This window comes from Lampetra fluviatilis, chromosome 49, assembly GCF_964198595.1.
Source record: "Lampetra fluviatilis chromosome 49, kcLamFluv1.1, whole genome shotgun sequence".
NCBI lineage: Eukaryota > Metazoa > Chordata > Hyperoartia > Petromyzontiformes > Petromyzontidae > Lampetra > Lampetra fluviatilis.
This window is the reverse complement of record NC_136323.1, coordinates 3817897-3844281: the sequence shown is the minus strand read 5'-3', so window position 1 is coordinate 3844281 and position 26385 is coordinate 3817897. Positions and strand designations below refer to the sequence as shown.

The 26385-nt window shown below is 52.3% G+C and overlaps 1 protein-coding gene across 1 annotated transcript in view; it reads right to left on the bottom strand.

The window, feature by feature from the left end:
* Window positions 1-19578, bottom strand: part of LOC144948381 (N-acetyllactosaminide alpha-1,3-galactosyltransferase-like) — a 41347-nt gene extending 21769 nt beyond the window's left edge. Inside the window, exon 1 of the mRNA XM_078877804.1 lies at window positions 19417-19578. The gene's annotated coding sequence lies outside the window, so the exon portion shown is untranslated. The remainder of the gene's footprint in view (window positions 1-19416) is intronic.
* Between the last annotated feature and the right edge of the window lie 6807 nt (window positions 19579-26385).

Genomic DNA, 26385 nt, shown 5'->3' with positions numbered 1-26385 from the left:
ACCCTGACGCCTACTGTATATTTGGAGTTTGCGTGTCTCTCTCTCTCATCATCATCACGGTGGCTAGGAGATGTTAACTACCTCGCCTGGTATACAGGAGGTCGTGGGTTCGAACCCGACCCTGACGCCTGCTGCTGCTGTATATTTGGAGTTTGCGTGTCTCTCTCTCTCTCATCATCATCACGATGGCTAGGAGATGTTAACTACCTCGCCTGGTATACAGGAGGTCGTGGGTTCGAACCCGACCCTGACGCCTGCTGCTGCTGTATATTTGGAGTTTGCTGGGCTATCATTCGCGATGACCAGCACGCTTCCGAGAATAAAAGAAAAGCGCTACATTACAGCTCAGTGTGCCTTCACCCGGTAAAATAACAGAACTAAGTTTAGCTTTACTCACTAGACGAGGGATCCACGGATGCGGACGCTGCAGAACCACTTCTCGGATCGCTTCTTGTCCACGTGACGCCCCGATGGTCCAGGGTCAGCGTGCCGTGCGAGAGACGCTGCGTTCACATTCCCAGCGACGGGAATTTGCCCAACAACTGAACCCGGAGTTGTTTTGGGGGTTTGTTTGTCTGTTTGTTTTGACTTACTTACTTACGTGCAGTAAAAGGTGACCGGGTCAAGATCATAAACCCACTGCACCTGAGACCCCGGTTTAATCACATCTCACTCTGTGTGAGTCTATGGGTCTCTATGTGAATCTTTGGGTCTTTATGTGAGTCTATTGGATCTCTATGTGAGTCTATGGATCTCGATGTGAGTCTATGGGCCCTTAATTAAGTTTATAGGTTTCTATGTGAGTCTATGGGTCTCTATATACATCTGTGGGTCTCTGTGTGAGTCTATGGGTCTCTATGTGAGTCTATGGGTCTCTATGTGAGTCTATGGGTCTACATGTGAGTCTATGGGTCTATATGTGAGTCTATGGGTCTATATGTGAGTCTATTGGGTCTATATGTGAGTCTATGGGTCTCCATATACATCTGTGGGTCTCTGTGTGAGTCTATGGGTCTCTATGTGAGTCTATGGGTCTCTATGTGAGTCTATGGGTCTACATGTGAGTCTATGGGTCTATATGTGAGTCTATGGGTCTATATGTGAGTCTATGGGTCTATATGTAAGTCTATTGGGTCTATATGTGAGTCAATGGGTCTCTGTGTGAGTCTATGGGTCTCTACGTGAGTCTATGGGTCTACATGTGAGTCTATGGGTCTATATGTGAGTCTATGGGTCTCTATGTGATTCTATGGGTCTCTATGTGAGTCTATGGGTCTACATGTGAGTCTATGGGTCTATATGTGAGTCTATGGGTCTATATGTGAGTATATTGGGTCTAAATGTGAGTATATGGGTCTCCATATACATCTGTGGGTCTCTGTGTGAGTCTATGGGTCTCTATGTGAGTCTATGGGTCTACATGTGAGTCTATGGGTCTATACATGAGTCTATGGGTCTATATGTGAGTCTATGGGTCTATATGTAAGTCTATTGGGTCTATATGTGAGTCTATGGGTCTCTGTGTGAGTCTATGGGTCTCTGTGTGAGTCTATGGATCTCGATGTAAGTCTATGGGTCTCTGTGTGAGTCTATGGGTCTCTATGTGAGTCTATGGGTCTCTGTGTGAGTCTATGGGTCTCTATGTGAGTCTATGGGTCTCTGTGTGAGTCTATGGGTCTCTATGTGAGTCTATGAGTCTCTATGTGAGTCTATGGGTCTCTATGTGAGTCTATGGGTCTCTATGTGAGTCTATGAGTCTCTATGTGAGTCTATGGGTCTCTATGTGAGTCTATGGGTCTTTATGTGAGTCTATGGGTCTTTATGTGAGTCTATGGGTCTCTGTGTGAGTCTATGGGTCTCTTTGTGAGTCTATGGGTCTCTATGTGAGTCTATGGCTCTATGTGAGTCTATGGGTCTCTATGTGAGTCTATGGGTCTCGATGTGAGTCTATGGGCCTTTAATTAAGTCTATAGGTCTCTATGTGAGTATATGGGTCTCTATGTGAGTCTATGGGTCTCTATATGGGTCACTGGTGGCCGGGTCTAGACCATAAACTCACTGCACTTGAGACCCCGGTTTAATCACAACTCAGTCTCTATGTTGAGTCTACGACTCTGTATGTTGTCTACGAGTCTCTATGGTAAGTCCACCAGTATCTATATTAAGTCTACGAGTCTCTGACATAATCCACCAGCAGAGGTTTCAAACTCACTGCACCCGGGACCCCCCTTGTTGCACAATCATTGTGGTCGTGGTGGCTGATAACCTCCGAGTATCAGAACCAGTGATATCAGCAAGGGTGGCACAGTCTGTTTTTTTACAATCGGGTTTAATTGTCTTTTTATATTAAACCCGATCATCTGAGATTGGGAGAAATCCGGTTTAATTGGTTCTAATTGCAGAAGCGCACTTCGTCAACTTCTCAACGATGGGCTTCATCCATTCCAAGCGAAGGAACTCACTGGCGGCGCCCACGATTGTGGAGGAGAAGCTCCTCGTGTTCATCACGACCAACCTGCCCGCCGCATTCTACGACTACCCCGTGCCCGACGGCCTCCCCGAGTACGATAGCAGCACCGACGCGGAAGCCGTCCTAAGCCTTGGATCAGACCCTCTTCTTGGTTCTTTCGGTAAAGTCACGTAGAAGGGAAGTAATAAAATAATAAAAAATAAAACATAATAAAACAATTCTCACGACGTTTCGGCCACAACGCAAGCAGCCGTCCTCAGACAGACCTGGTTTTCACCTGAGGTAGTTAACATCTCCTAGTCTTGGAGAAGTTCACAAAGCAACCACCACCATCACCGCACACGCGTGCGCCTCCGAAGGGGCGTTCGCACAAGACGAGCCGCTCCTTTGGGCTGCGCTCAAATTCCTGCCGCTCGTGCCCCCCGGTGACGAGGCTTGGTCGTGCGACACGAACGCTCGCACGGTAGACGCGCGCCTCGGGCGTTTCACTGAAATGCTACTTGTCGAAATTCAAAAGTGAATAATCGAAGACACCAATACGAGTCTCTGAAGCGATAGTGGGATCGGTGCGTGAGTGAGTGAGGTGGTTGGGCCTGAATAAAAAAAAAACAGATTAAACACACGCATTTTTTACTTGCGTAGGAAAGTAATTGTGTTTTTGTTCATTTGCTATGCAGCCAGATAATACGACAAATCGCTAACCTTACAAGCCCAGTCGTTCATAAAAGTTGAAGGCGGTATAGTACTATAGTAATAGAGCAAGTGCAGAGTCACCGAACCAGAATTGATAGCTTGAAAGCATTTAGCGCGGGGCCCTTGAAAGTGCGGGTCCCGTAGCATTATATAGCTACTTGTGCTACTAGGATATAATCCGGCACTGATGGGTTGGCGTAAACTCGTGGGGAAAGGGAGGGTGTGGAGAGTGATGGTGGGTGGATGGGTGATTTAACGAATGGGTAAATTATTGCGCGAAATGTTTATTGGAGTCAAGTTTCGAGCCTGTATTGTTGTTTAACCAAATTGGGAACTCACGTGACCAGGAATAGAGACCCATTTGCCGAAGCCACTGGAGCGATGCAGCTTTCAATCTAATACAATTGAAGGCGCATTTCTTTGAAACTGCTCCGCGTGACTGCAATGTCCCATAGTCTTTGGTTCTTTCGGTAAAGTCACGTAGGTATAAAATAAAATAAACTTTTTCAATAAAATTTATTTAAAAAATTAACCCGTAAAAACAAAGTTTTTCACTATAAATCCTTTATATGCGTGGCGGCTAGAGTCCTCTCGTCCTCTGGCTTGAGATGGCTGCCACCTATGGGTCAGATGATTGCCTGCCACCATTAAGCAATTGGTAATTAAATATTTAAAAAAAATTCCTAAAATGTTGAAAATTTTGGAAAAACATTTTCACGAAAATAAATTGTCACGCACAACGAGTCTGTGTGCAAAATTTCAGCTCGATTGGATCACGGGGAGTGGGTTAAAAAACGACCGAAAGATTTGCACGGTCGTAAGCGCGCAAGCAAGTGAAATTAATATAAAGGATTTAAACATAAAAGAAACTTTTTTTATTTAATTTCATACTTATGTGACTTTACCGAAAGATCCAACGAGTATGCTCTGCGTGCTTCGATTGTTCGCCTTCCCCCCCCCGCACCACCTCCGATTATCACGGTTGGCTACGTGCGGTGCGAAAGAGGTCCACTGCGCTAGCGAACGCACGCGGCCGGAGTTGATCTTATTGCAGACTGCCGGGTGGACGGAGGCAGTGGACGTGGGTGGAGGATTTGAGAAACTTGCCAGCATCGTTTCAACCGCCCCGCTGGGAAGACGGACAATTTGGAGAATCGTCGTCGCCCGCATTTTCAAGTGCAGCGTGATAATCGGTCAATAAAACACATTCCTCCTGCGGAGGGAGCTGGTAGGAACGTTGGGTTGCTCGGTCAATGGCCTGCAGGGTCAACGGCGGCGTGGTGTATTCCGCAAATATGCCCGACTGTGAGGGCGGGCACAAGCCGGCGTGAGTGGGTTAAACGTTGAGTTTTGTAAGGGCACCACGGGGTGACCAGCCCCTCCCCACCCAGCCCCACCCCTCCCACCCCCCACCCAGCCCCACCCTCCCCACTCAGCCCCTCCCCACCCTCCCCTCTCCACCCTCCCCTCCCCACCCAGCCCCACCCCTCCCACCCCTCCCACCCCCAACCCAGCCCCACCCTCCCCACCCAGCCCCTCCCCACCCTCCCCTCCCCACCCATTCCTTCCCCACCCAGCCCCACCCCTCCTATTTTTGGATGCGCGACGGACGGACGGACACAATAATCCCCTATCGGCTGGTGTAACCAGGAGGTTCCTACTCGTAAAACCAACCGTTGTAGCAGCATCTGTGACAGTGTCCACACACCTCTCGTTCGCACGGTTGGCTAGCATGTTAAGGCCCCCATCCCCCCCCCCCCCCGAGCGCCACGTGGCTACCTGGCCGTCACGGAACGACAGATCAATGAACGTGGCGCTGATCGTCGTCGCGTAGAAATTTACAGCAGCAGCCAAATATTCGACAACGCGTGGCGATGTTTATTCGTGGTGTGCATTGGGGGGGGGGGGGGGGGGGAAACTGGAGGACCTGGGAAGAAAATCCACGAGACCGCGGGAAGAGAGAGAGACACGGAAACTACAAATATACAGCAGCAGGCGTCAAGGTCGGGATCAAACCCACGACCTCCTGTACACCAGGTGAGGTAGTCAACATCTCCTAGCCACCGTGATGATAAGAGAGAGAGACACGCAAACTCCAAATATACAGCAGGTGTCAGGGTCGGGATCGAACCCACAACCTCCTGCATACCAGGCGAGGTAGTCAACATCTCCTAGCCACCGTGATGATGATGAGAGAGAGAAACACGCAAACTCCAAATATACAGCAGCAGGCGTCAGGATCGGGATCAAACCCACGACCACCTGTTCACCAGGCGAGGTAGTCAACATCTCCTAGCCACTGTGATGATGATAAGAGAGAAAGTGAGACACGCAAACTCCAAATATAGAGCAGGCGTCAGGGTCGGGATCGAACCCACGACCTCCTGCACACCAAGCGAGGTAGTTAACATCTCCTAGCCACCGTGATGATGATGAGAGAGAGAAAGAGACACGCAAACTCCAAATATGCAGCAGGCGTCAGGGTCGGGATCAAACCCACGACATCCTGCACACCAGGCGAGGTAGTCAACATCTCCCTAGCCACCGTGGCGTCTCGGGAGATGTTGAGGCCGGGCGTGCCGGCTTCTTCCTCGTCGCCCGCATGCATTAATTTTGTTGTTGGGGGGGGCAAGGGGCCCATGGGCATGCGGGCAACTTCCCCCTTTGCGGTGAAGCAGAGAGCGCGAGAGAGAGAGGGAGGGAGAGAGGGAGAGAGCGCGCGAGAGAGAGCGAGAGAGTGAGCTAGAGGGGGGGGTTACATAAAGCCCAGCTTAAAAAAAAAAACTTTTTTACGAAATGATTAACGAAGCAAAGTGCCGAATACACCGAGCATCTTCTTGTTTCCACTGATCGTAAAAAAAAGAGAGAGAGAGAGGTAGCAATCGCGCCACGCGTGGGGTGGCGTTGGGTGGAAGTAGAAAACAAAACCTGTTCCTACAAAGCGGCGTCCTCGCGTGCGCCTCGCGTCATTAGAAAGCCGCCGCTTTTGCATATCTCAAGGTCGCTGCTGGCGGCGGAGTTGTGTTCGTGGTCGAGGAGGGGGGGAGAGGTGGCACGGGGTGGTGAGGAGTGGTGAGAGGTCGCGAGGGGTGGCACGGGTACCGAGGAGTGGTGAGGGGTGGTGAGGGGTGGTGAGGGTGGCACGGGGTAGCGAGGGGGGCACGGGGTGGTGAGGGGTAGCGAGGAGTGGCGAGGGGTGGTGAGGGGTGGCACGGGTGGCACGGGTGGTCAGGGGTGGCACGGGTGGTCAGGGGTGGCACGGGATGGTGAGGGGTGGTGAGGGGTGGCACGGGTGGTGAGGGGTGGTGAGGGGTGGCACGGGTGGTGAGGGGTGGTGAGGGGTGGCACGGGTGGTGAGGGGTGGCACGGGTGGTGAGGGGTGGTGAGGGGTGGTGAGGGGTGGCACGGGTGGTGAGGGATGGTGAGGGGTGGCACGGGTGGTGAGGGGTGGTGAGGGGTGGTGAGGGGTGGCACGGGGTGGTGAGGGGTGGTGAGGGGTGGCACGGGGTGGTGAGGGGTGGTGAGGGGTGGCACGGATGGTGAGGGGTGGCACGGGTGGTGAGGGGTGGTGAGGGGTGGCACGGGTGGTGAGGGGTGGTGAGGGGTGGCACGGGTGGTGAGGGGTGGTGAGGGGGTGGTGAGGGTGGCACGTGTAGTGTCGGCGTCGTGGTTTAGCGACTCCTCGCGATTGGATTCGGTTTGAGCGTTCGGACATCCGAACAGCTGGCATTGGTCGCGTGGCGGATAGAACCTCGGGCGAAGCCGCCGCTTGCATTTAATATCCAAACAAACAAACAAACAATTTATACGAAAAATAAATAACCATCACCAACTTCCCATGTTTGTGTCCATGGAAACACATGTACAAAAAAAAACCCACGTTTTTATTTGGTTACACATTCCATCAGCCGCACAGCCATCTGGGTAGTGCTTCAAATCAGCAAGCATCGGGTCAATTCCAGCGACCGTCTTGAACTGGTTCCAACACCCGGCGTCTCGCCCGCACGCACAGAGGTTGCGCAAACATTTGGTTCAAAACGAGCACACTCGGGACGCACGCCGGCTTCGAAATTGCAGCGTCTCATCGGCAGAGTCGGCGCCTCGCTCGAATCAGCGATGCTGCTGAGGTGCCCCCGAATCGGAACCCTGAATCCGATTTGGGAAATGTTCCCGTACCACAAGGGGGGAGGGGTGGGGTGAGCAGTCACGCCGTGTCGTGTTCGACATTGCAGCCTCTACCTTGCAAACGTAACCACGCGGTGGCCTATTGCCGCCGTGCGGTTTGTACGTAGATTCAGTAATTGCTCCCACCCCATCTCACCCCCCCCCACACCCTCCCCTCCCCTTCCTCGCACCTCTGTCTGTATTCTTAATTTGACTGTTGGCCGTCTGACAGGCGTCACGCTACTCCGCATTTGAAATGCGCACCCCACTGTTTGCTCTGGAGGGACGCTCATGCACCTTAACCCATTCAACAAAGGCAACGAGCCCCCTCTCATATCCTCAACAGACTGTGGGGGCAAATGCTGTTAGCGAGCAGCGCCTCATTTACCCACCCACCTTCTCATTCTCTCACTCACCCACCCACCCACTCACCCATCCATCGACTCAGTCACCCACACAATTACTCACCCACTCATTCACTCACTCACACAGCCACTCACTCACCCACCCAGTAACTCACCCACTCATTCACTCATTTACACAGCCACTCACTCACCCACCCAGTAACTCACCCACTCATTCACCCACTCACACAGCAACTTACTCACCCACCCAGTAACTCACTCACTCATTCACCCACCCACACATCCACTCACTCACCCACCCAGTCACTCACCCACTCATTCACTCACTCACACAGCCACTCATTCACCCACCCAGTAACTCACTCACTCATTCACCCACCCACACATCTACTCACTCACCCACCCAGTCACTCACCCACTCATTCACCCACTCACACAGCAACTTACTCACCCACCCAGTAACTCACTCACTCATTCACCCACCCACACATCCACTCACTCACCCATCCAGTAACTCACCCACTCATTCACCCACTCACACATCCACTCACTCACCCACCTAGTAACTCACCCACTCATTCACCCACTCACACATCCACTCACTCACCCAACCAATCACTCACCCACTCATTCACTCACTCACTCACACAGCCACTCACTCACACACCCAGTAAATCACCCACTCATTCACCCACTCACACATCCACTCACTCACCCACCCAGTAACTCACCCACTCACACACACAGCCACTTACTCACCCACCCAGGAACTACACCCACTCATTCACCCACTCACACATCCACTCACTCACCCACCCGAAAACTCACCCACCCAATTCACTCACTCACTCACCCACATAGTAACTCACCCACTCATTCACCCACTCACACATCCACTCACTCACCCACCCGAAAACTCACCCACCCAATTCACTCATTCTCCTACTCACCTACCTACCCGCTCACCACACTGCAGGCCACCCTCACTGCCTCTTTCCTCCACTGTGGAATCCCTTCCACCCATCATCACCATCATGGACTTGCTCATCCCTACGTGCATGCCCTCCGTCGGCCACGTATGTTCCACCAAGATCATTACGATCTTCAGACTGTGCACTGCACACTGCCCGAGACACGGATCTTTGAATCTCGACGAAAAACGTCTCCGCTTAAAATGGCTTCCTCTCTCGCCTTCGTTTCAAACGTCTCGCTCACCCCTCTCCGTGGTCGATGTTGAACTCTTTTCCTCCTTGCCATGCGTGATTGTTTAAGGGCGCTTTAATTTAAATTATTATTATCATCACCATCATGACTATCATCATCACCACTACCATCATCACCATCATCACTATCAACACCATCATCACTATCATCAACACCATTATCACCACCTCCACCATCATGACCACCATCACCAACACCATCAAACGCGTTCTCCGCTCTCGCCTCTTACGACCACTACGAATGAACAGTGATGCTCGTCCCTGGACGCGTGGCGGCTTTTAGGCCATCGGTGCCGGCAGATTTGGTGGCCGCGATCGTCAAAATTCGGGGCGCACCACGACGGCCCAACGACCTGTGGCTTACCGGGGCGCCACGGTGGCTAGGAGATGTTGACTACATCGCCTGGTATACAGGAGGTCGTGGGCTCGATCCCAACCCTGATGCCTGCTGTATATTGGGAGTTTGAGTTTCTCTCTCTCTCTGTCATCATCATCACGGTGGCTAGGATATGTTAACTACCTCGCCTGGTATACAGGAGGTCGTGGGTTCGATCCCGACCCTGACGCCTGCAGGTGTCGCCTTGTCACTACACATGGTCAAGTAAAAAAAAACAATTCGTTTCTAGTTTTCGTCTAAAAAAAAACCTCATGCCTCATCGGATTGCTCCTACAGCCTGCAGAAACATTCTAATCGAGTAACCATTTTGCGGTGATGCGGGCAAGCGACACGGTGGCATTGTCCCCCTCCCCTCCCCCTCTCTCTCTCTCTAATCTCCCTTGACAGTCGTGGCGTGACCAGGTGTGTGTGTTCGTCTGCGAGTGGATGTGCACAGGTAAGGCTCCATTGTGACGGTCTCCTCAAAGCGGGGGTGGGGTGGTGGGTGATTTTACTGCCACAGTTTAAATCGTACTGTCCCCTCCTGGCACCCTCCTCGATGCCTACCCATCTGTGTGTGATCCACTAACTGCCACTGCTGCTGCTGCTGCTGCCTCCACAGGCAACCCACGTGCATAGCCAACACCAAAGACAAAGCCCTTCCCCGTATAGCCTTGACAGAGTGTTGGGGAAAGTGCTGTTAGCGAGTAGCAAAGACAAAGATCCCCCGTATAGCCTTAACAGACTGTTGGGGCAAGTGCTGTTAGCGAGTAGCAAAGACAAAGATCCCCCGTATAGACTTAACAGACTGTTGGGGCAAGTGCTGTTAGCGAGTAGCAAAGACAAAGATCCCCCGTATAGCCTTAACAGACTGTTGGGGCAAGTGCTGTTAGCGAGTAGCAAAGACAAATATCCCCCGTATAGCCTTAACAGACTGTTGGGGCAAGTGCTGTTAGCGGGTAGCAAAGACAAAGATCCCCCGTATAGCCTTAACAGACTGTTGGGGCAAGTGCTGTTAGCGAGCAGCACGTACGAAGGCCGGAACGCCACACGAGGGAGTGGGTGGCCAGCACCACGCCCGGCCGCCTTTGTCTCCCGAGCGGCGATGTTTTACACATCGCACCAGGTACTCATTTGAGGCCGAGTCGACCTAGGGGAGGAGGCCCAAGATCGGTTCAGATAATCGTCACCGGTGTTGGCCGTGAGCAGGAATCGAACCTCGGGTCGCCGGGTTTGAAGCGCAGCGTAGCGCTAACCGCTGCACCACCGCTCACCCACCAATACCAACACCCGCCATTCGCCACTAAGTGCCGGTGACGTCACCACGGCGCCCGTGCCAGGCCAGGTGCACTTTGAGGCCACGTGAAGTGTCGAAGGCTCGCCGACAGGAGGAGGTCTCGGGACAGACCCAGCAGGTGCCATGGGTTGGCTGACTCAGATGACTGGTAGATGCACCACCAGCTGTACCCCCCTACTGTGCCAACTCGCTGCATTTTATCCGCCCGGCGCTCCGCTCGTTGTTGTGAGCGTCGCTCCCCTGCCTTCCGTTGTTGCTGGAGGGCGACTTCCTCCAACTGTCCAGCAGCAGCAGCAGCAGCGTCCTCACCCACCACCACCACCCGGCTAAAAGGCACTTGCCCCCAACGGCCAGTGAAAGGCTACACGGGGGAACTTTGTCTGAGTTTGCTATGGTAATGGCGTTGACGAATATGTGAATCGCTTGCATGCTGTATTGCCCGCGGCACATCAGACACACTCCACACACACACACACCTGAGCGTCCACCACTGTACATGCGTTATTCAAATCGCAGTTTGAGCCCCCAGACTCACCAGGTGAGTCTGGAATAGGTTCGCGTTGAACAGATCAACGTGGAACGGGTGAGTCTTGAATAGTTGGGGGTCGATCTACTGGCACCAATGACCGGTACCAGCGGTGTCAAGATCGGCCTCTGTGGAGGAGGCTCGCAAAGGACGCTGCTACTGGGCAGTTCGAGGCAGTCGCCCTCCAACAACAACGGAGGGCGGAGGAGCAACGCTCACAACAACGAGCAGAGCGCCGGGTGGCTAAAGCACAGCAAGTTGGTACAGTAGGAGGCACATGTGGAGCATCAGCCAGTCATCTCGGTCATCTCAGTCAGTCGACTTGTGGCACCTGGGTCTGCCCCGTGACCTCCTGCCAGCGGGCGTTCGACACTTCACGTGGCCTCAAGGTGCACATGGCCTGGCACAAGCGTCGTGGTGACGTCACCGCCACTTAGTGGCGAATGGCGGTTGTTGTTGTTGTGTCTACCTGTGTGTGTGTCTACCTGTGTGTGTGTCTATCTGTGTGGGCGACTGCCCTCCACCAATAACAACAGAGGGCAGATGAGCAACGCTCACAACAGCGAGCGGAGCAGTGGGTGGCTAAAATGCAGCAAGTTGGCACGGTAGGGGGGGGGGGCATAGCTTGGTGCATCGGCCAGTCATCTCAGGCAGTCAACCCATGGCACCTCGCTAGGTCTGTCCCATGATCTCCGGCCAGCGAGGCTTTGACACCTCACGTGATGGCCTCAAAGTGCCCAGCCACCACGTTCGAATTACGTTCGTACCACTCACAATTAAGCGATTTGGTTTGTAGGCCACGTACAATATATCGTCGTGAAGACATCCACTACCTCGTACCCCTCCCACCCACGCCCACTCTCAAAAGATAATAACAATAATTGTTCATTATGAGACCTCCTTTGCCAGTAGCAAGATATAGTACTAGGTTTTTACCCTTTTATCTGGCACAAAAACTGACACCTTTACGCAAGGGATCATGTTTGCAATAACCACAACACAAGCATTTTGACTGCTTGTGCTGTGGTTATTGCAAACATGATCCCTTGTATAAAGGTGTCAGTTTTTGTGCCAGATAAAAGGGTAAAAACCTATTACTAATAATTGTTCAATCAAATGTATTAACGAAGAACGTTGTCCTTCAAGCAAATAAATCATTCATTCCTGGAACAGGTGGTGCAGAAACCCGCGATCATGGAGCAGACCTTGTCATGACCCCGCCCAATCCCACAGTGGCCTGGTCTCGGCTCGCCGATGAAGCTCTTGCAAGCGAGACTCTCATCATCGCTCGCAACTGAGGTTGGCATCGCCCCCCTGCCCCTTCCCCCCTCATCCCCGCTCACGTTTCGTGATGCCCAGGGGAAGCGGGCGAGTTTAAGGACGTCATCTGGCGCAGCCACTGTGTTACAGCGATCCAGCCTGCCCCCCCCCCCCCCATCGCTAACGGCCGGAGTTTGTTTCTGCCCAGGTGTTTCAAGTGAATCGACAGGCCCACTCGCACCGTCAACAGACAAACCCCACGTCCGAGAACGTTGAGGCCTTTACCACGCCAGCCCTCCCGTTTGGGAAGGCCGTGAAAATAATATCACTCTGAACACTCCCTTCGCCAAGAGGCAACTTCAAGCAGCACACCTCCTTAAGGGAAAGAACTTTGATCCGGTCTTCGATCTCCACCCCCCCAAAACCAGGTTTGCAGGTTTTGCCGAGCATTTCTGCAAGTAATTGCGGTCGGGGTCACCCCTTCCGCTCAAACAAACGTCCCGGGGCAAGGGTGCAGTTTGACCCTGCTGGTGCTGCTTGCTGCACCTCGCGTGTTGGAGGAAGGAGCCTCTGCTCACGAGTGCTTGACTGATGTGCCATCTTCTTCTTGGTTTTTTTCGGTAAAGTCACGTAGAATGGAAATAATAAAATAATAAAAATAAAACATAATAAAATAATTCTCACGACGTTTCGGCCACAACGCAAGCAGCCGTCCTCGGGTGAAGAACAGGTCTGTCGAGAAGACAGAGTCTGACATTATTATGTTTAATTTGTATTATTTTATTATTTCCATTCTACGTGACTTTACCGAAAGAACCAAGAAGGTGAATGCCTGCAGTCACGAAAGCTTTAAATTGATGTGCCATCTGTTGAGGAAACGGGCGATTCGGAGATTGAATTCAGGTGGAGCGCCCGGTGGAGATGACCTCTCAATCGAACTGCCGAGGAAATGGTGGCGTTTGTGTGCAGACTGCCCGATGTCGAATCATGACGACTGTCAGATCCGTAGGACGGGTTCCGCTGGCTTCGAAGGATGCCCTGGTGGTCCCCATGTTTCAAAAGGGGGGACCGCACTGATTGCAACAACTGCCGGGAAATCTCCCTCCTTAGTGTACCGGGAAAGGTTCTGGAACGGATCATTCAACATCGCCCCCTTGCTAGTCAAGCTCGCGGAGCCTCGATGTGGGTTCAGACCAGGGACGGTCTTGCACGAACGCCATATTTTCCATCGTGGTAACATCACCGCCGCTTCGTGTCGAACTGTGGGTTGTTTCTGTTTTATTATTTCCACATTGTCGCGTTCAACATCTTGACGCAGGAGGCACATTTGGCGGAGGATGTGGCATTGTGGCTTCGGTAACCGCTCTACTGCTGATGCTGCCGCTGCGGGGAACAGCTTGGAAGGCGGACATACAACCGACTCCGAACGCTCTTATCACGCACATCACATGCACGCACACACACGAAAAGATCCCACGTGTTGCCTTTGACAGACTGCTGGGGCAAGTGGTCTTTGGAAGCAAGCTATGAAGGCCGGTTTCCACGACCGGCCACCTCTGTCCAAGTGGCAGTGAGTTCACCGCTTTGAGGCCACGAAAAATATCGAAGGCTCGCTGCTGGCAGGAGGTCATGGCATTAATTCTAGATTTGAAGCTTTCGTGACTGCAAGGATTCATATTCTTAGGTTTTTTCGGTAAAGTCACGTAGGTAAAACATTAAAAAAGTAAAATAAAATTTTATTTTATTTAACTTTTTAAATGTTTTACCTACGTGACTTTACCGAAAAAACCTAAGAATAGGAGGTCATGGGTCAGACCCAGGTGCAACGGGTTGACGGACTGAGATGATTGGCCGATGCACCCAGCCGTGCTCCCCCACTGCGCCACCTTGCTGTGTTTTCGTCACGGAGAGGGGAGAGGTCGTCACGAAGAACGGAGTTGCTCTGATCATCATAATAATTGTCGTCTTTGGAACTGATTGGTCTCTACCAGGTGCAGTCTTCTTCGTAGCCTCGTCCCACCACCGGTGCTAGACCAGAGGACGTCGCCAAAAGGCGAACCCGACAAAGACAACTCCAGTATCAGAACACCGACAGCTCGGGTCGAGCACTTCCATGTACGGGATGCCAGTTGTGTTTGCACTGTGTAAGCAGGGTGACTCATTTGAGGCCGAGTCGAGCTAGGGGAAGCCCAGCCGCCGATTCAGATAATCGTCGCTGGTGCGGGCACGGAGAGGGGCGTTCTGCAGGTCAGAACGCGTCTCCCGCTGCCTCGATTCTCTCACCACCATCATCATCATCATCTCTTACCCCCCCCCCCCACCATCATCATCTCTTACCCCCCACCACCATCATCATCTCTTACTCCACCACCATCATCATCTCTTACCCCCCCCCCCACCATCATCATCTCTTACCCCCCACCACCATCTCTTACCCACCACCACCATCATCATCTCTTACCCCACACCACCGCCACCATCATCATCATCATCTCTAACTCCCCCCCACCATCATCATCTCTTACCCCCCCACCACCACCACCATCTCTTACCCACCACCACCATCATCATCTCTTACCCCACACCACCACCAAACTCCTATACGACAATAACAACAAACAACAACAGCACACAAGAACCGTGATGCATCATTACAATCTCGACGGTGCTGTTTGTGGCTGGCCGCTGTTACGATTCGGGCCTTTCGTGGGTGGGGAGCGGGCGTTGGCGGTGGGGGAGGGGGGGCTACTGCTCTGGGCAATTGTCAAAGACAAAGATCCCCCGTGTAGCCTTCAACAGACTGTAGGGGCAAGTGCTGTTCGCACGCGGCACCTATGAAGGCCGGCGCTGCACATGAGGGGGTGGGTGGCCAGCACCGCGCCCGGCCGCCTTTGTCTCCCCGTTGACAATGTTTACTACCCACCGCACCAGGTACTCGTTTGAGGCTTAGTCGACCTAGGGGAGGCCCAGTGATCGGTTCCGACGATCGTCACCGGTGGTGGCCGTGAGCGGGAATCGAACTCGGGTCACCTGGGTTCGTAGCGCAGCGCAGCGTAGCGCTAACCACTACGCCACCACTTCCCGCTACGTACACCACTATGTTGACGCGTACATGCAAATACAAGTCCGCTGTATGAATAAAGTTACACGTGTACATTTAAGCATATACAAAGACTGTTGACTACGTATGTACAATGCGATGAGCGTGTAAGACTCATGTCTTCACAATCGCTATTGTGTTTCGTTTATTGTCCTTCCAACGCACATCCGATTAGCACGGTTTAACTACGTATGGTGCGAAAGAAGTTCAACATAGACCTGCAGAGAGACCCATCGACTCACACAGAGACCCATAGACTCACACAGAGACCCATAGACTCACACAGATACACATAGACTAACACAGAGATCCATAGACTCACACAGAGACCCATCGACTCACACAGACACCCATAGACTCACACAGACACCCATAGACTCACACAGAGACCTATCGACTCACACAGAGACACATAGACTCACACAGAGACCCATAGACTCACAGAGAGACCCATAGACTCACACAGAGACCCATAGACTCACACAGAGACACATAGACTCACACAGAGACCCATAGACTCACATAGAGAACCATAGACTCACACAGAGAGACACATAGACTCACAAAGAGACCCATAGACTCACACAGAGACCCATAGACTCACAGAGAGACCCATAGACTCACATAGAGACCCATAGATTCACACAGAGAGACACATAGACTCACACAGAGAGACACATAGACTCACACAGAGACCCATAGACTCACATAGAGACCCATCGACTCCCACAGACACCCATAGACTCACACAGACAGACACATAGACTCACACAGAGACCCATAGACTCACACAGAGAGACACATAGACTCACATAGAGACCCATAGACTCACACAGACACCCATAGACTCACACAGAAAGACACATAGACTCACACAGAGACCCATAGACTCACACAGAGACACATAGACTCACACAGACACCCATAGACTCACATAGAGACCCATCGACTCACACAGACATCGACTCACACAGACACCCATAGACTCACACAAAGACCCATAGACTCACACAGACACCCATAGACTCACACAAAGACCTATCGACTCACACAGAGACCCATAGACTCACACAGAGACCCATAGACTCACACAGACACCCATAGACTCACACAAAGACCTATCGACTCACACAGAGACCCATAGACTCACACAGACACCCATAGACTCACACAGACACCCATAGACTCACACAGAGACACATAGACTCACACAGACACCCATAGACTCACACAAAGACCTATCGACTCACACAGAGACCCATAGACTCACACAGACACCCAGAGACTCACACAGACACCCATAGACTCACACAGAGACACATAGACTCACACAGAGACCCATAGACTCACACAGAGACACATAGACTCACACAGAGACCCATAGACTCACACATACACCCATAGACTCACACAGACACCCATAGACTCACACAGAGACACATAGACTCACACAGAGACCCATAGACTCACACAGAGACCCATAGACTCACACAGACACCCATAGACTCACACAGAGACACATAGACTCACACAGACACCCATAGACTCACACAAAGACCTATCGACTCACACAGAGACCCATAGACTCACACAGACACCCATAGACTCACACAGACACCCATAGACTCACGCAGAGACACATAGACTCACACAGAGACCCATAGACTCACACAGAGACACATAGACTCACACAGAGACCCATAGACTCACACAGATACCCATAGACTCACACAGACACCCATAGACTCACACAGACACCCATAGACTCACACAGACACCCATAGACTCACACAGAGACACATAGACTCACACAGAGACCCACTCACACAGAGACCCATAGACTCACACAGAGACCCATAGACTCACACAGAGACTCATAGACTCACACAGAGACCCATAGACTCATACAGAGACCCATAGACTCACACAGACACCCATAGACTCACACAGACACCCATAGACTCACACAGAGACACATAGACTCACACAGAGACCCACTCACACAGAGACCCATAGACTCACACAGAGACCCATAGACTCACACAGACACCCATAGACTCACACAGACACCCATAGACTCACACAGAGACCCATAGACTCACGCAGACACCCATAGACTCACACAGAGACCCATAGACTCACGCAGACACCCATAGACTCACACAGAGACCCATAGACTCACACAGAAACCCGTAGTTTATTGTCCTTCCCCCGCACCTCCGATGAGCACGGTTTGGCTACGTACGGTGCGAAAGAAGTTCAACGTACATGCGTGCACTCCCGCCGGAGCGGTGGCGCAATGGTTAGCGCACTGCGGCTGCGAACCGCACGACCTAAAGTTGGTCTGTCCCCGTCACGTCGGACATCGCCTGCGAGTTGTGCCCGAAGCGGACCTCGGCACTTGACCGGCGTGGTGAAGTTTGGCCAAACAACAACAAAATATCGCAAATTCTGACATTTGAAGAGAGAGAGAGAGACCCCACACCTAAGCGCAGAGATAAAGACCGCCCGTGTAGCCTTTGGCTGACAGCTGGGGCAAGTGCGGGTAGCCAGCGCCGACACGGCGACAGATGGGCGGGGTGGCCAGCACCACACCGGGCCGCCTTTGTCTCCCGATGTTTGCTTACTCATTTAAGGCCGAGGCGACCTAGGTGTGGGGGTGAAGGTGGGGGAGTGGGGTGGGGTTCTGTCTTGAACCCCAGGAGCGGTTCAAGACAGATCGATCATCGTCGTTATTGGGCCGTGAGCGGAGATCGAACTCGGGACCGCCGACTCTTCCTGCTGTCCGCTACCATTGCTGTTTGTTGTTGTTGTTTTTTATTGTTGTTTTTTGTTGTTGTTGTTTTTATTGTTGTTGTTTTTTATTGTTGTTGTTTTTTATTGTTGTTTTTTATTGTTGTTGTTTTTTATTGTTGTTGTTGTTGTTTTGTATTGTTGTTGTTGTGATCAGGCCACAGACGGTCGCGGAAGGTGATCGGGTGGGCAGAACGCCGAATCCGCGATGCAAAATAATGAAGCAGCCGACGTTTCGGTCAATGGCCCTCCTCCCCCTCCTCCTCCTTCTACTTCCACAAACGTCGCCTCTGTCACCGTCTCGTCCCTTGTGCCGCCCAGCGCGTTGCGAGCTTCACAAACACGCACTTGGGCGCTCGAGGGCGACGTTTCGGGCGCAGTGCCTATTCACAGCATACCCCAGGAGGCTCGCCTATGACATGACCAGCGCAGTCTTAGTCCCCTGTCATCGTCATCGTCGTTATAATGGCCCATGATCGATCCACTGCTGGATGAACGCATCCGCCCACCCATCATAACAGCCTGCCTGGAGCGCGCCGCGAGACTCAATTCACCGCTCCGTCTCCTCCATCGTTGTACGCACTCAACGCATTGTCGGATGTTGTTGTTGTTGTTGTGGTTGTTGTTGTCTATTACGCGTGCACCACCGACAACGCAGTCTCGCACCAACAACGACGACGACACAGAATCAACTGAAGACGCATCCGGACCTCGGAGTCTCCACGCAGAGAGGAGATGGCGATGGAGGTTACCGGAGGGGCAATGACCTCACCCCTCCTCACTCCTCACTCCTCATCCCTCCTCACTACTCACTCCTCACCACTCACCTCTCACTCCTCACCACTCACCCCTCACCCCTCCTCACTCCTCACTCACTACTCACTCCTCACCACTCACTCCTCACCTCTCACTCCTCACCCCTCACCCCTCCGTCCTCACCCCTCACCCCTCCTCACCCCTCCTCACCCCTTACCTCTCACCCTCCTCACCCCCACTCACCCCTCACTCCTCACCCTTCACTCCTCACCCCTCCTCACCCCTCCGTCCTCACCCCTCACACCTCCTCACCCCTCACCCCTCACTCCTCACCACTCACCCCTCCTCACCCCTCCTCACCCCTTACCTCTCACCCTCCTCACCACCACTCACCTCTCGCGCTCGGGACTTGGCAAGACGTGACGGGGTTCGCCCGCGTCCCAGTCGACCCGGGAACCTCCTTGCTCACTGCCCCCACTCAGCACCTGCCGCTGTGCGTGTGTCTCTGTGTGTGTGTCTGTGTGTCTCTGTGTGTGTCTGTGTGTGTCTCTGTGTGTGTGTCTTTGTGTGTGTCTCTGTGTGTCTCTGTGTGTGTCTCTGTGTGTGTGTCTCTGTGTGTGTGTGTCTCTGTGTGTGTGTGTGTCTGTGTGTGTCTCTGTGTGTGTGTGTCTCTGTGTGTGTCTCTGTGTGTGTGTCTCTGTGTGTGTCTCTCTGTGTGTGTCTCCCTCTGTGTGTGTCTCTGTGTGTGTGTCTCTGTGTCTCCCTCTGTGTGTGTGTGTCTCTGTGTGTGTCTCTGTGTGTGTGCTTGTGTCTCCCTCCTCCCTTGCACCTGAACCAGACACCTCCTCCTCCCCCTTCAACACCGCCGGCGCCACCGCTGCATCTTCTTGCACCCCCCCCCCTTCTTCTCTTTGTCCATCTCTGGCATCGCCTCCTCTTACCTGCATCAGCCTCCCCGCCTCTCCCTCCACCCACCATCATCTCTCCCTACCCCCATCCCTCCCTCTAGCCCCCCCCACACTCCCTCTAGCCCCCCCCACACTCCCTCTTGCCCTCCCCCTAAACCTCCCCCCCCCATCTCGCTAGCCATCTCCTCACATCCCCACCCCCTCATCCCCCCCCTCCTCTACCCCCCCAACATCCCTCCTTCTCTACCCATCCCCGCCCCCGCATCTCTCCCTCCCTCTAGCCCCCCCCCCCTCATCCCTCCCCCCTCCCTCTAGCCCCCCCCCAACATCCCTCCTTCTCTACCCATCCCCGCCCCCGCATCTCTCCCTCCCTCTAGCCCCCCCCCCTCCTCCTCAACCCTCTTATTTACCCCCCCCCCATCCCGCCCTCTCTTTCACCCCCCCCATCTCCCCCCCCCCAGATCTCCCTCCACCCTCCCTCCTCCTGCTCCCTCTGCCTCCCCGCCTCTATCAGCGCAATCATCGTCTGCGTGCAGTGCGCGGCAGCACGCACCAAGTGGCGGTGACATCACCACGGCGCTTGTGTATGTACGTGTGTGTACGTGTGTGTGTGTACGTGTGTGTATGTACGTGTGTGTATGTACGTGAATGTATGTACGTGTGTGTATGTACGTGAATGTATGTACGTGAGTGTATGTACGTGTGTGTATGTACGTGTGTGTATGTACGTGTGTGTATGTACGCGTGTGTACGTGTGTGTATGTACGTGAATGTATGTACGTGTGTGTATGTACGTGTGTGTATGTACGTTAATGTATGTACGTGTGTGTATGTACGTGAATGTATGTACGTGTGTGTATGTACGTGTGTGTGTATGTACGTGTGTGTATGTACGTGTGTGTATGTACGTGTGTGTTTGTACGTGTGTGTATGTACGTGAATGTATGTACGTGTGTGTACGTGTGTGTATGTACGTGTGTGTATGTACAGCATGTCGAACACTCTTTGGCACCGTACGTAGTCAAACGCGTTGTGTTGGAGGTGCCAGGTTGGGTGCACCTCGAGCCCGCCACTTGAAGTTTCCTAGGCTCGCTGTTGGCAGGAGGACACGGGACCGACTCAGGTGCCACGCGGCGACTGACCGAGATGACTGACAGAGGACGCTACCTATGGCGCTCCCTACTGCGCCAGCTCGCTGCATTTTATCCGCCCGGCGCTCCGCTCGTTGTTGTGAGCGTCGCTCCTCCGCCCTCCGCTGTTGCTGGAGGGCGACGGTTTCCAACTGCCCAGCAGCAGCAGCGTCCTTCACGAGCCAACTTCACAGAAGCCGATCTTGACACCGCTGGTACCCGTCATCGGCAAGTCCACTAAGCTCCACATCTTCTTGTACCACATCACTCCATCTCTTCTCCAGCCCATGTCGTGCCCGTTCAGCCCGCTCTATGCGGCCAAACAGAAAGCTGTTAAGGCATGCGGTGGCTGGGCATGCGGGCTACACGACCCAGCCAACGCAGCCTCGCTTGCCGGAGGAGCTCACCGATGGGAATGTGTCCAGACCTTTCATGGATTTGTGAGCTCCTCACACAATTCAGCCTGGTTAAACCCAGTATGGATCGTAGGCATGCCAGCCTGAATGTTTCTTACCGGCGCAGATGTTCCATTCGAGGGGTCCACGTTTCACAAGCATAGAGAAGGGAGGGCATGACTGTGGCAGAAAAGACCTGAAGCTTCGTATGGAGCGACGGACCAGGCAGCTTCCACACAGCAGCATTACACAGCCGATGAAATATAATGCCGCCTGACTGATTCGGAGTGAGACCTCTGCTGTCAAACCGGAGCTGGTCATGGGCACACTGCCCAGCTATGGGAAACTCTCCACTCCACAACTGTCCCATCACCAATGGGGAGCTGAGGGGGGGGGAGTGTTTTTGGGCACACTCCCTGCTCGATATTTTGAATACCTGTGTGTATGTGTTCGAGCATGGCTCAGCCATGATATTTTAACACTAACTTTTAAATCTTCTTGGTTCTTTCGGTAAAGTCACGTAGAAGGGAAATATTAAAACAATAAAAATAAAACATAATAAAATTATTCTCACGACGTTTCGGCCACAACGCAAGCAGCCGTCCTCAGGTGAAGAACAGGTCTGAATGTGCCCATTCAGACGCTGTCTTTCCGACAGACCTGTTCTTCACCTGAGGACGGCTGCTTGCGTTGTGGCCGAAACGTCGTGAGAATTGTATTTTATTATGTTTTATTATTATTATTTTATTATTTCCCTTCTACGTGACTTTACCGAAAGAACCAAGTCGATGAATCCCTGCAGTCACGAAAGCTTTAAATCGAAACTTTTAAATCGTTTAAGTCAACGGTCCCCAATCTTTACTGCACCAGGAACCGGTTTCGTGGAAGACAAGTGTTTCACGGACCGAGGGTGGGGGTCATCATTGGGTCTTTCCCCCTTTTTAAAGAAGCTCTCCAGCGACGTGTTTTTAAATCCTTTATATTAAGTTCACTTGCTTGCTTGCTTGCGCGCTTACGACCGTGCAAATCTTTCGGTCGTTTTTTAACCCACTTCCCGTGATCCAATCGAGCTGACATTTTGCACACAGACTCGTTGTGCGTGACAATTTATTTTCGGGAAAAAATTCCAAAATTTTCCACTTTTTAGGAATTTTTTTTTTCATGTTTAATTTAAAATACCAATGTGATAAAAATGAAACTCTTACTATGGGAACCTCATTTGCCAGTAAAAATATGATAATTGGTTTTTTACCCTTCTATCTGGCAAAAAAAAAAAAAGTGTCAGTTTTGTTGCCAGATAGAAGGGTAAAAAACCAATTATCATGAAACTCTTACTCAAGAAAAACAGAAATGAATAATAAAATAAAACCGATGCCACGCATATAAAGGATTTATAGTGAAAAACTTTGTTTTTACGGGTTAATTTTTTATTAATTGTGGCTCGGGTATTAGCAGCTTGTGGGCTGACCAACACCGTGACTCAGACCAGTGCGCAGTGCGGGAAAAAGGCGCGGACGGAAGTGGTCAATAAAATAATGGGCGGGTCACGCGCGAACTAATATAAGTGTCGCATTCTGACTTCTCATAAGGAGCGCGCAACCGAGATCCCTCGTACGCGCAGTTGACACAGTCGGGTTCGCGCTCCTGTGACAATAGAATGCCGCCGCTGATCTGACAGGAGGCGGAGCTCAGATGACAATGCGAGCGATGGGGAGCGGCTGTCAATACAGATGATGAAGCTTCATCTGTCAATACAGATGATGATGCTTCGTCTGTCAATACACATGATGAAGCTTCATCTGTCAATACAGATGATGACGCTTCATCTGTCAATACAGATGATGAAGCTTCGTCTGTCAATACAGATGATGAAGCTTCATCTGTCAACACAGATGATGAAGCTTCATCCTAACAGGACCCCTGGTTTAAGTGATTCCCGTCACGTGGTTTCCGGATGGAAACTGACGATTTGTGGACCGCACATAATTTCTGGATCTAAAGATACGATTCGTGGATGAAAAAAAAACTCCACATTCGGCCGCCCCTTGACGCTGATCAGCTCCCTTCCGCATGAACAGAAATTCATCGTTCATTCTGTCGCAGATTTATTAATCCTGTTACGCCGAGGACAGAACAACGGCGATGAAGACGACGTTTCTCGTCGCACCTAGAAACAGGGCCGCCCGCCCGCCTGCCCTGAGCGGTGGATTTCTCCGGAGCTCCAACACCGGCAGCAGCCAGGCACTCACCTGGTTCAGTCTCTCACCTGGTTCAGACTCTCACCTGGTTCAGGCTCTTACCTGGTTCAGTCTCTCACCTGGTTCAGACTCTCACCTGGTTCAGGCTCTTACCTGGTTCAGTCTCTCACCTGGTTCAGTCTCTCACCTGTTCAGACTCTCACCTGTCCAGACTCTCACCTGTCCAGTCTCTCACCTGGTCAGACTCTCACCTGTCCAGTCTTTCACCTGTCCAGTCTCTCACCTGTCCAGTCTCTCACCTGTCCAGACTCTCATCTGGTTCAGTTTCTCACCTGGTTCAGACTCTCACCTGTCCAGTCTCTCATCTGGTTCAGACTCTCACCTGTCCAGACTCTCACCTGGTTCAGACTCTCACCTGTCCAGTCTTTCACCTGTCCAGTCTCTCACCTGGTTCAGACTCTCACCTGTCCAGTCTTTCACCTGTCCAGTCTCTCACCTGGTCAGACTCTCACCTGTCCAGTCTTTCACCTGTCCAGTCTCTCACCTGTCCAGACTCTCATCTGGTTCAGACTCTCACCTGTCCAGTCTTTCACCTGTCCAGTCTCTCACCTGTCCAGACTCTCATCTGGTTCAGACTCTCACCTGTCCAGACTCTCATCTGTCCAGTCTCTCACCTGGTTCAGACTATCACCTGTCCAGTCTCTCACCTGTCCAGTCTCTCACCTGGTTCAGACTCTCACCTGTCCAGACTCTCATCTGTCCAGTCTCTCACCTGGTTCAGACTCTCACCTGTCCAGACTCTCATCTGTCCAGTCTCTCACCTGGTTCAGACTCTCACCTGTCCAGACCCTCACCTGTCCAGACTCTCATCTGGTTCAGTTTCTCACCTGTCCAGTCTCTCACCTGTCCAGTCTCTCACCTGTCCAGCATCTCACCTGTCCAGACTCTCACCTGTCCAGTCTCTCACCTGTCCAGTCTCTCACCTGTCCAGACTCTCACCTGTCCAGTCTCTCACCTGTCCAGTCTCTCACCTGTCCAGACTCTCATCTGTCCAGTCTCTCACCTGTCCAGTCTCTCACCTGTCCAGTCTCTCACCTGTCCAGTCTCTCACCTGGTTCAGACTCTCACCTGTCTAGGCTCTCACCTGTCCAGTCTCTCACCTGTCCAGTCTCTCACCTGTCAAGACTATCACCTGTCCAGACTCTCACCTGGTTCAGGCCCTCACCTATCCAGGCACTCACATATCTAATATCTCACTTGGCCCAGGCTCTCACCTGGTTCAGGCTCTCACATATCCAGGCTTTCACCTGCTTTCTCACCTGTTCTGGATCTCACCTGCTCAGTTTGAGCCTGAATTCGTGGAAATGTAATTGGTGTTGATTTTTGTTGTGGACTGGCGCCCTGCCAAGCACGCAATGTACGGGACTCGAAATGCCACATACAAAGACAAAGATAAAGACAAAGATCCCCGTGTAGTCTTAGCATACTCTTCTTGGTTCTTTCGGTAAAGTCACGTAGAAGGGAAGTAATACAATAATAAAAATAAAACATAATCAAATAATTCTCACGAGGTTTCGGCCACATATCATGTTTTATTTTTATTATTTTATTACTTCCCTTCTACGTGACTTTACCGAAAAAACCAAGAAGATGAATCCCTGCAGTCACGAAAGCTTTAAATCGAAATCTTAACAGACTGTTGGGGCAAGTGCTGTTAGCGAACACCTATGAAGGCCAGCATGGCACACGAAGGGGTGGGTGGCCAACACCACGCCCGGCCGCCTTTGTCTCCCCAGTGGCGATGTGTACGCACCGCACCAGGTACTCGTTTGAGGCTGAGTCGACCGTAAGCGGGAATCGAACTATTATCATATATATTGGGGGGATGTGTGCCCGCCAATATATATTATAATTACAGCCTTGGCTGACCGGGTCAACCGGCGTAAGGAGCGTTTCGACATCGCCATCTCATTACCCAGGGTGGCCGCATGCCACCCAGCCACGCGCTTCAGATGCTAATCTCGGTTACAATGGTTGACTGCGTGGGTTGGTTGTCGGCACCCGGGCGCGGTGTGTAGCAAACATCGCCACTGGGGAGACAAAGTCGGTGGGGCGTGGTGTTGGCCACTCACCCCCTCGTGTGCCGTGCCGGCCTTCATAGTTGCCACGCTAACAGCACTTGTCCCCAACAGTCTGTTGAGGCTGTACGGGGGATCTTTGTCTTTGTGTGCGGTAATGCAGCGGTTCGCGGACTTGCCCAGGGAGTTCTGCGACACGAGTTCTCATTTCCTGGTCACGACCGCGAACAGTGGCAAATATTTGTGTGAGTTACGCATCAGCACTGGGGGGAAGACAAAGACGGCCGGGGCGTGGTGCTGGCCACCGACCCGCCCATTCGTGCACCGTGCCGGCCTTCAGAGGTGCTGCCGCTACTCGCTACGAACAGCACTTGCCCCAGCAGCCTGTTAAGGCTACACGGGGGAGACCTTTGTCTTTGTGGTGGCGCGGCAGCGTTGTGGTTAGCCACTGCGGGGGTGGTGGGGGGGGCAATGGGGGGGGGGCAGAGGAGATGTTGTTGTTGTTGTTGTTCTTGTTGTTGTTGTTCTTGATGTTGTTCTTCTAAAAGCAGCAATGCCTAGGGGCACTTTTCAAAGCGTACCCAATTAGCTGTTGTGCGTACCGTAGGTTTCGGATGGACGGCTAAGGCGACATGGGGAATCTTTGTCTTTGT